The following is a 9,455-nucleotide window of genomic DNA, read 5'->3' as shown; positions in this document are numbered from 1 at the left end:
ATGGGTTAATGATTAGAGGTAATTGAGGTATTTATTTAGTTAAAGTTTCATCTATTCTGTTCACAGTTCTGTCATCAGATTATTTAATATGATTTGTTAAAACATTGTTGTTTCTTTTGATGTGAAATATTATTTATTTAATTTAAATAAAAAGCAATGTTAATTTTGTTCACAATTTGTTAAGTTAATTTAATAATATATGCATTTTTGAATCAAGTATTCATCTTCATTGTCTTCATTGTGTCACGATTCTCATGTTATGTCACGTTTATAGTTTTGTAGGTTTGGGTGTTTTTGCTGTTTTCCATGTCATGTTTTCCTCTGGGTTATTGTCTGGTCCTTTTCCCTGTGTTTTCCTCTTGTCATTAGTTTCCCTGGTGTGTCTAATTGTCTGATTATGTTCACCTGGGCCCCTGTGTTTTCTCCTCCCTCCTCACCTGTGTCTTGTTGTGTGATTGAGTCTTGTGTGTATTTCAGTTCTGGGTTGTCTGTTTGTCTTGGTCGGTTCGTCTTGTTCCCTGACTAGTTCTGCGGTGAGTGTTCTGTTTGTGTACAGTACATTTATCTCATAGCCTTGAAATAAAGGAAGTTCAGTTTATATCTGCATTTGGGTCCTGCTTGTTTCACAAACCGTGACAGTACGAACCGACCTGAAAAATGGGCCCAGCAGATCCGTTCGAGATGGAATTATTAAATGTTTCCTTTTTTTTGGCTAACTGCTCGGATCGATGGAAGAGAGCACCCGGAGTTCAGCAGCGGGAGGCTGTGTTGTCGGAGGCGCGCCAGATGGCTAGAGAGAAACCAGGTATGGTGAAGTTCTTACCTGGCTGGATTTCAAAGATCCTCCCTGTGTGTGATTCCCGGCCTGTTAGCCCCAGGCATGCTAGCTCCCGGCCTCCCAATTCCCAACCTGGCACCATACGCCTCGGTGGGTTCCGTCTGCAGTCAACCCATGCTTCTGGCCCAGTTCCTGCTCCTGTCCAGGAGTCATATTCTGGAACTCGTCTGGCTTATGGAGGTCCACGGAGTATTCAGGCGGCTGCTAAGAGGAGGAGTCGCAAAACCAAGCTAGCAGCTCAAGCCCCAAGAGCCATGGTTCCGGCCCCAGAACCGGACCTTACAGCCATGTTCCCGGCTTCAGTGCCGGCTCCAGTAACCATGGTCCCGACTCCGGCTCCTCGTCCTGCCAACTCCATGTCTGGTCCCGTTGGAGGTCCCGCAGACTACTCTTCTGCCGGGGGTCCTGCCAACCCCATGTCCTGAGCCGTTGGAGGTCCCGCAGACTGCTCTTCTGCCGGGGATCCTGCCAACCCCATGTCCTGTGCCGTTGGAGGTCCCGCAGACTACTCTTCTGCCGGGGGTCCTGCCAACTCCATGTCTGGTCCCGTTGGAGGTCCCGCAGACTACTCTTCTGCCGGGGGTCCTGCCAACCCCATGTCCTGAGCCGTTGGAGGTCCCGCAGACTGCTCTTCTGCCGGGGGTCCTGCCAACCCCATGTCCTGAGCCGTTGGAGGTCCCGCCGACTGCTCTCCTGCCGGGGGTCCTGCCGGTCCGGTGTCCTCTTCCATGGGGGATCTTGCCGACACCGGCTCCTGACCGGCCTCAGGAGCTGTCTGGTCTTCACCCCTCCTCGGACTCTGCCTTGCCCCCGGGCCGTCCGCCCGAGATTCCCTCCATGGACTCTGCCTTGCCCCCGGGCCGTCCGCCCGAATTCCCCTTTTTGAACTCTGCCTTGCCCCCGGGCCGTCCGCCCGAATTCCCCTTTTTTGAACTCTGCCTTGCCCCCGGGCCATCCGCCCGAGACCCGTCCTCCAGACCCCCTCCACCCACCCTGCTGGATTTTTGTTTTTTTGGGACGTCTGGAATCCGTCCCTTGAGGGGGGGGTTATGTCACGATTCTCATGTTATGTCACGTTTATAGTTTTGTAGGTTTGGGTGTTTTTGCTGTTTTCCATGTCATGTTTTCCTCTGGGTTATTGTCTGGTCCTTTTCCCTGTGTTTTCCTCTTGTCATTAGTTTCCCTGGTGTGTCTAATTGTCTGATTATGTTCACCTGGGCCCCTGTGTTTTCTCCTCCCTCCTCACCTGTGTCTTGTTGTGTGATTGAGTCTTGTGTGTATTTAAGTTCTGGGTTGTCTGTCTGTCTTGGTCGGTTCGTCTTGTTCCCTGACTAGTTCTGCGGTGAGTGTTCTGTTTGTGTCATTGTACATTTATCTCATAGCCTTGAAATAAAGGAAGTTCAGTTTATATCTGCATTTGGGTCCTGCTTGTTTCACAAACCGTGACACATTGTTAGTTTCCACATGCCTAAAGCAACCTCAAGTTAAATCTAAAAGTTGATGGCTAAATAAGAGCGTTTGAGAAATTGTGCAAGGCATACAGTAATAGTCTGAATAGTCGATTAATCGTTTCATTAATCGATTATCAAATTAGTCGTTTGTTGCAGCCCTATTGTAGTTATCCCATGTATAAATAAAACGTGTTATTCAGCAACCCTTGCAATTTGGGATTCTAGTCTTGGTTGGTAGACCTCGGTGAGCTGGTCATTTCAAAAGTAGCTCACCAGCCCAAAAAGTGTGGGCACCCCTGATGTAGACCTTATGCTGCAAGCAGGCAACCAGGCCTACCAAAAGGATGGCACCCTTGTGAACAATCTTAGGCTGACAAGTAGCATACTTGAAAAATTAGCAGAGACGATCTTTCGCCATACCGCATACTGTGACGGTTTCCAAGTGTTAGCTGTGGCAGAAGCCTTGTTACAGAAGTACCCATGCCTCAAAGAACCCGGGTATTTTAATGGCATATACGGTTGGCGACAAAGGTTCAAATATAAAATGGCCAATTACCGGTCAAAATTGAGATTCGTCAACTTGCCTGTCCAGAGCTGGAGGTGAACTCTGAAAAAAGGCAGAAGTCCAATGAAAAGGGTCCCAAAGGCATCAAAAGGCCTAAAAAGGCAGAAGTAAACTACCTGCCACCGCTGCCATTTGGGGAGACAAAGGACACTTTGGAGAAGGATAGAGTAGATTTATTGACAGAAATAAAGAAAAAAAACAATGAGAAGATTGTTGCTGAGAAGATGGACCAGACTTTCTCATATCGAAGACTACAAGTTGTCGAGGATTGGCCTGCAGTCCAAGACTTCATAGAGAGTTGGCCTGCACTGTTCTCGGAACATCAGGTAAATCTAGCTTTCATGTGTTTTTCTTCCTGGTGCTGATTGCTGTTTGTGTATATGTTGCATGTATTAATAAGTTACACTGACTTCCCATTGTATTACATTCACCTTGCTAATTCATTCTCACACTAGGAAAGCTAGGAAATCATATTTGTTGCATTACATTAATGACATCGTTTTTTTTTTTGTATCACCGATCAAAGAGGAGTTCAGAAGGGTAACAACTCTTCATCTGGAGCAAACCTTTTTGACGAAACTGGACGTCTACACCCCCAAACTGCTGAAGATATTTGGGAAGAAAGGCGGGGTTGCAGGCTCAACAATAAAACTGATGCTGGATTCATTCAGTGAGGTAAGCTTTGAAATTCATACAACGACATTACTTTTACTGACGAAAAATAATAATTGAATGCGCTGGCCTTTACAGATACATTTTCAGCATCTTTTAAGTAAGTACGTGTTTTCTCACCTCTCCCCCTGATTAAACTGCCTGTTTTTTAGACTAAAATGTAAACGTGAAGCATTCTCTTAAAATGTGTTTTGATTATTGTATTTGTATATACATGAATACGTTTACAATTATGTAGTATTCTTTATTCTAATTTACATTTCTGTTTAAACAGCAAAATGTTGAAGGTAGACGAGATACCATCATCCGCTGCCTGATGGAGTTCCTTGGAGAGAGTACACAGGAACTCATCAAAGACTACCAGGTAAATGTTATGATGATTGTTGAATTCATGTTTAATATGTTGTCTGTTCTTCAATATTTGTAAATAAGTATCTCTATAGTTGAGCAACTTGTGCCATAATTTGGTGAAAAAAAATCTTCAGATTAGCTAATTTAGCAATAAATATATTTAGCATAAATTATATAGTTTTACTGCATTTGATTTATTATTTATAGATTTTCTTTTATACTTTCTCCATTTATTCCATCAATAAAGTAGCCAGCAATGATCTTTGGATCTTTGTTTGTTTTGTAAGCTTGAAGCCATATCATCTTTCTGGAAAACCTGTCAATGCATCCACTGATTGCAATTCCAAATGGCTTAAGCTTGTCGTAACCATCAATGTGCCATACATAGTTTGGACCACAGCTGTGGTAGATGCGCCTTCGCAGTCTGTTTCTTGACTTCAGATCAACACCTTCACCACCCAATAACTGTAGCAGTATTCACACTGTTTCTCTGTCAGTCACGATTCCATGTAACCAACATTTTGGTGCATCCATCTGTAACCATGACACTGACCAGATGTTTCCAGTTGCTGTTCAATGAAGATTGCCACCTCAGTCACATCGGTTTTATTCTTTCGACGCCAGAGCTGCTTCTTGCTTAAAATCCTTTCAAGGGTGCGTTTGTTTAGTACAACTCCATGTGAATCAGCAAGCAAATTAAGTATTTCATCTGTTGTAAATCCACGTTTAAAGTAGTCCTCAATGTACTCACAATCCATTTCCCTGTCAAGATAAATAGGAGAACTCGAGCCAAAGAGCTACTAGTTTGTCTGTTGTGACAAAGTATCTCAAAATGACTTTTTATCTTATAATTATGACTTTTCATGGGGATTTTATCTTTTGGTGGTGGAAATGGTCTTCCATAATTTTCTGATTCATTAACTTACCCCATCCTTATTTGAGTTAAAGGGGACTGGATAATCTACTTAAATATTAAATTAAATGCCCACTTTAATGTAATGAGTCTCCTCTACAGTAACTTCAAAGAAAAGTTATAATGTAATGTATCTTTACACTGATTCGCATGTTTTGACAGAATGTAAGCAGGGACATCGTCAAAGAAGACTATGCTGGCCAGCTCATGAAGATCTTTGTTGTCAGCGACAGTGCAGGGTAATGTGTCGATCGTCATAGAGGGAACTGAGGTGCATGATGGGTGCACAAGTGTGGCAAACGCATTCATACTGCTCATGGGAATAATCTATGCCATGCACTTGGTTTACCCACCAAAGGTAAAATGGACTTTTGAAGTGTTCCAGAAGCTCTTTCTCGAGCTCAATTCGCTAAAGTCCAGACCTTGCGCTCCAAACTTTTAGCCTAGAAGGTGGAATGTAATAAGTACATTTTAGTTAGGTGCAAACTGTTGGTACTTTCCTTTTTTTTTTTCTTCATAGCACTGTGTACTTATACTCTACTGTAACTCCATTTAAAAATGGAAATAGTTATTTTAACTTCAGTTCTTGAAGTTAGTTCATATTTCAAAAATGTTGGATTAACTAATTCAAATAATCATAAAAAATACGATTTTTAGGGTTTATTTTTTTTCCTTAGTTTTGTCCTCTAGTCTGTTTGCTTTTTTGTAATTTATGTTGTGATTGTACATTGTATTTTTCTAAATGTGTGTGAATAAAAACATTTTATTTATTTAGAAAAATGTATTCATGATTTTGTACTTTTACATTTTTATATATATATTTATTGAAAGTGTTGTAAGCTGTTGCCTAAAACATGACAAAATAAAGTTGATTTTGTTTAAAAGCGTTTGTTGTTTCATTTGTTGTAGTAGCCTTAAGGTAAGAATGTATAAAAATAAGCAACTAATGGAATTGAGCTGATGTTTAATGTAGAAGAAATTACATTTAAATATCTTTGCAATAAAAATAAAGAATAGCAAGTAAAAACCACCTGAAAATCCAAATAGTTTTTACTGGAGATTTGTAATAAGATTCTAGAATAAGATGTAATCTTAAGTAAAATCTACTAGGCAATAGTAAGTAAAATGAGTAAAATGTATTATGCAATAGTAAGTAAAATTAGTCAAATGTACAATGCAATGGTAAGTAAAATCTACTTACAAAAACTGAGCGTGACAGTAAAGTTTACTCAAGTGCCTTTACAGTTTTACTCGATTGCTAACAAACGTTTTTTTTTTAATTGCTGTTTCTCAGAACACTAAACACAATTCACAAAACCACACACCCAAAGTGCAAAACACCTAATTTCTCCTGCTAAATTAAGAACTGCACTCAAAACTACATAAACACTTACCAAATGCAAACTTTTGCACCAAATATAACGAACTTCATTCATAATACTAGATTGTTTGACCACCCAACTACACACTGCTGAGCATAATCTAAAGCGCTTTCATCTTTTATGGGCGATGCTCTGTACATAGGGGTTTCTGCAGAGAAAGATTGCTTGAGTTTACAGAAATAAAGTAAATGAAGAAATACAAATGAGTTTATTATTCAAAAATAACATTGTGCAACATGCATCTCAGCACATAGTTACTATGCTTCGGTTCTCTCTAAGTGTGATGGCATTGTTTGCCAAAACCCAGTTTGTAGCTGCTGCTTTGAACATTGAACATCCTTAGCCTTCCACCTGCACCTCTTTGTTTCTCAGTCCTTCAGATAAACAACAAAGATATAGTGGTTGGTCAGTGTCTGTGTTGCATAAAAGTAAGTCTACCACAGTACATTGTGCAGGATTGTTGTACAGTTATAGTATGCAACAGTGGCGGCCTGCCAATAGGGGCGCTAGGGGCGCCGCCCCACCTCTTCCCACATTACACATTTAAAAATAAATAAATAAAAAAAAATATATATTTTTTTAAATATATATATTTTTAAATATATGCTTCATTAAAATGTTTAATGAACAAGGTAAATATTATATAATTGGTATCAGTAACATGTATAATCTACAATAAAATCTCGTTTAAAATGGTGTTACGATGTCTAAAATTACTGATAAGTCACATGTTTCCTGCCTGGCCTTGCCCGTGTATCATTACGTCTGGGCGCTAAGAGAGGAGCCCTCAACCAATGCAGCAGCAGCCACTAGCAGCTGACTGTTGCTATCTGTAAGCTATGGCTCCGAAACATAATTTCAGCCAATCAGCGTCGTCAAATCTGATGATCACCGGGCGCAAATGTCAGCGCCCGGTGCAGGGCTATGGCTAGAAAGGATCCGTCTTGTGTAAAACTCTCGTGAGAGTTTGCGAGTCACGTGGCTGAATGTTTACGTTTGACAGGCAGCCTTTCAGTTACGATCGTTAACATCAGTGGGCCACAGCAAATGATGGTGAGAACCTAAACTATCTATTAATTATGTCAATTTCAGGGAGTGTGATTGTAACTGTGTGTGTGACTAGCTGGATGCAAAGAGGTAAACACTGTCTTTTGTTTCCCATGCTTGCTCTTCAAACAGCCGGGGACAGATACTATGTGCCCGTGCAAAATAAAGACACACACACACACACACACACACACACACACACACACACACACACACACACACACACACACACACACACATACACACGTATGTGCCTTTATATAATGTTCGTATTTAGTCTCCTCAGGGTTCCCGCGGGGTCTTAAAAAGGTCTTAAATATGACCAAAAAAATAAGAAAGGTCTTAAATATGATTTAGAAGGTCTTAAAAATGATCGGATTTGAAAGGTACTTCTGTGTTGCGATAGCGTCTAAATGTGTTTTGGGGAAAATGTCCGGGCTGCAAAGTAACCAGTGCGGTAACAGCCTTTCAGTACCCCCCAACAATTTGTATTGAATTAAATCAACATGGAACCAGTAATCACTAACTTTGTTTCCCCCGTCCCCTTATTGGAGAACACCCAGCTATTAACCTAGCAACCAAGCTTCAGCTTGCGGCAGTCAGAAACTCATGTATCTTCGAATCTACTTACAAATGAATATGGGGAAGTGTCAGTTCAACCGTATTTGGTTTGAAAACATCTAATTTAGTGCTTGGTTGAAACCAGTGGAGGGGAACATGTTTGAAGCCCGCCGCACCATTTGCAAAAATAAATAAGCGTTTGTTTTGCTAAGGTAGCGTTAGCTAGTGGAGCGTTAGCTAGTGCAGCAGCTCCCGCAACAACACCGGGGGACCTCCGGGCGGCGTTTGGGTCTATGTCAACCCTAAAAGCGGAGGTGCTGTAGACGCTAAATACCGTAGCTAAACACCAATCATACAACAGCAACGATGAAATAGTGTAGCCAATTTAATTTAAGGGGTAATTTCTCAAAATGTTCCCCGTGTGGTTTATTCACCATTACAAAAGCCCCACCTAAAATAATTTCCACCAGCTGCCACTGGTAAGCCACTGGTTACATGCCAACAATTCAATTACGGTAATGAAGTAAATATGTTTCACACAACAGATATAAGCACTGATATATATCATGAATTATGCAGAGCTAAAAACTGGTAACTAACCTGTTTTCTAGACTAAGTGTCTGGATTACAGAGGCAAAAGTACATCGGTTTAGATTAGGCTGAACCCTCTGAACGTCCTCTCCCTCCAGCTCTACCTCTACCTCTCATTATTCCTCATCTCCCTCTCACCCCACCTCTTCCTCCTCCTCTCACTCTCAGCTCTTCCTCTTGCTTCCATGTTGGCTTCCATTAGGCGCTTTCACACTGCAGTACTTTTCCCACAAAGGTTCATGAGAACTTAGTTCATCAGAACTCTTTAGTTCTGATGAACTAAGTACAGATCGCGTTCACACCGGAATAAATCCCTGGGGGTGGATTAGGCAAATGAAGCCGCTGAAGTCACTTCTTCTTCTTCTGCTTTGGGTTTACTGGCAGGCCGCAAACAACTTCCCGCCGTATACTGCCACCCGAAGTCCCCGGCCGGAAGTCCCCGGAGTTGGGGACTGGCTTCAGTAGAAGCTGCTGGGACTCCCAGCAGCTTCTACTGAAGCCTTCCGAGTAAATCGCCAGAACGCCGACACCTCCTCATCTCCACCGCTCCCATGTTTTATGTTGTGTTGCCATAAGTTAGTCTCTCTGCGTTTCTGCGTTGGGCTAATGCTAATAATGCTAATGCTAGGATAATAAAATGACGGCTTCACAAAACTTTTTTTTAGTTTTACGGGGCGTGGTTTGCAATCCGCCCAGCCAATCAGAAATAGGAGCCTTTTTCTCCCACGAAAGTCCCTGCTCTCTAGCAGGGACGGAAAAGGGGGTAAAAAGGTTCTTATTAACTCATTTTAGTTCCGGCTCTTTTTGGTGAGAACGCGACATTTCGGAACTATATCGGAACTAAAGTGGGAAAAGTACTGCTGTATGAACGCGGTTATTGTTGCTGTAAGAAAGTATTCACCTGTGGTCTTTTTATAGTGCTAACATCTTGATTGATGACCCAACAATTATGCTATCAGGTGTTTGGTCAGGTGGAACGTGTTTCTTGATCATTGGTCCATGTGTGAGGCATTTTGAATATTAGTGTTTTAAACCTGCTAACACGTGACTTTATGTCAGATTCCTGTGTCTTACGTGGAAAAAC

General features: G+C 41.7%; 1 long non-coding RNA gene across 1 annotated transcript; it reads left to right on the top strand.

Annotated features, from left to right (window-relative positions):
• Positions 1-1,452: 1,452 nt before the first annotated feature.
• On the top strand, positions 1,453-5,264 carry LOC307038358. Its single transcript, XR_013807978.1, has 4 exons — positions 1,453-3,180; positions 3,381-3,529; positions 3,801-3,890; positions 4,953-5,264. It is a non-coding gene; the product is annotated as an uncharacterized lncRNA (long non-coding RNA).
• The last annotated feature ends 4,191 nt before the right edge of the window (positions 5,265-9,455 follow it).

This window comes from Notothenia rossii (assembly GCF_949606895.1).
Source record: "Notothenia rossii genome assembly, chromosome: 4".
Classification (NCBI taxonomy): domain Eukaryota; kingdom Metazoa; phylum Chordata; class Actinopteri; order Perciformes; family Nototheniidae; genus Notothenia; species Notothenia rossii.
The sequence above is the reverse complement of the archived record's forward strand: the minus strand, read 5'-3'. Positions and strand labels throughout refer to the sequence as shown.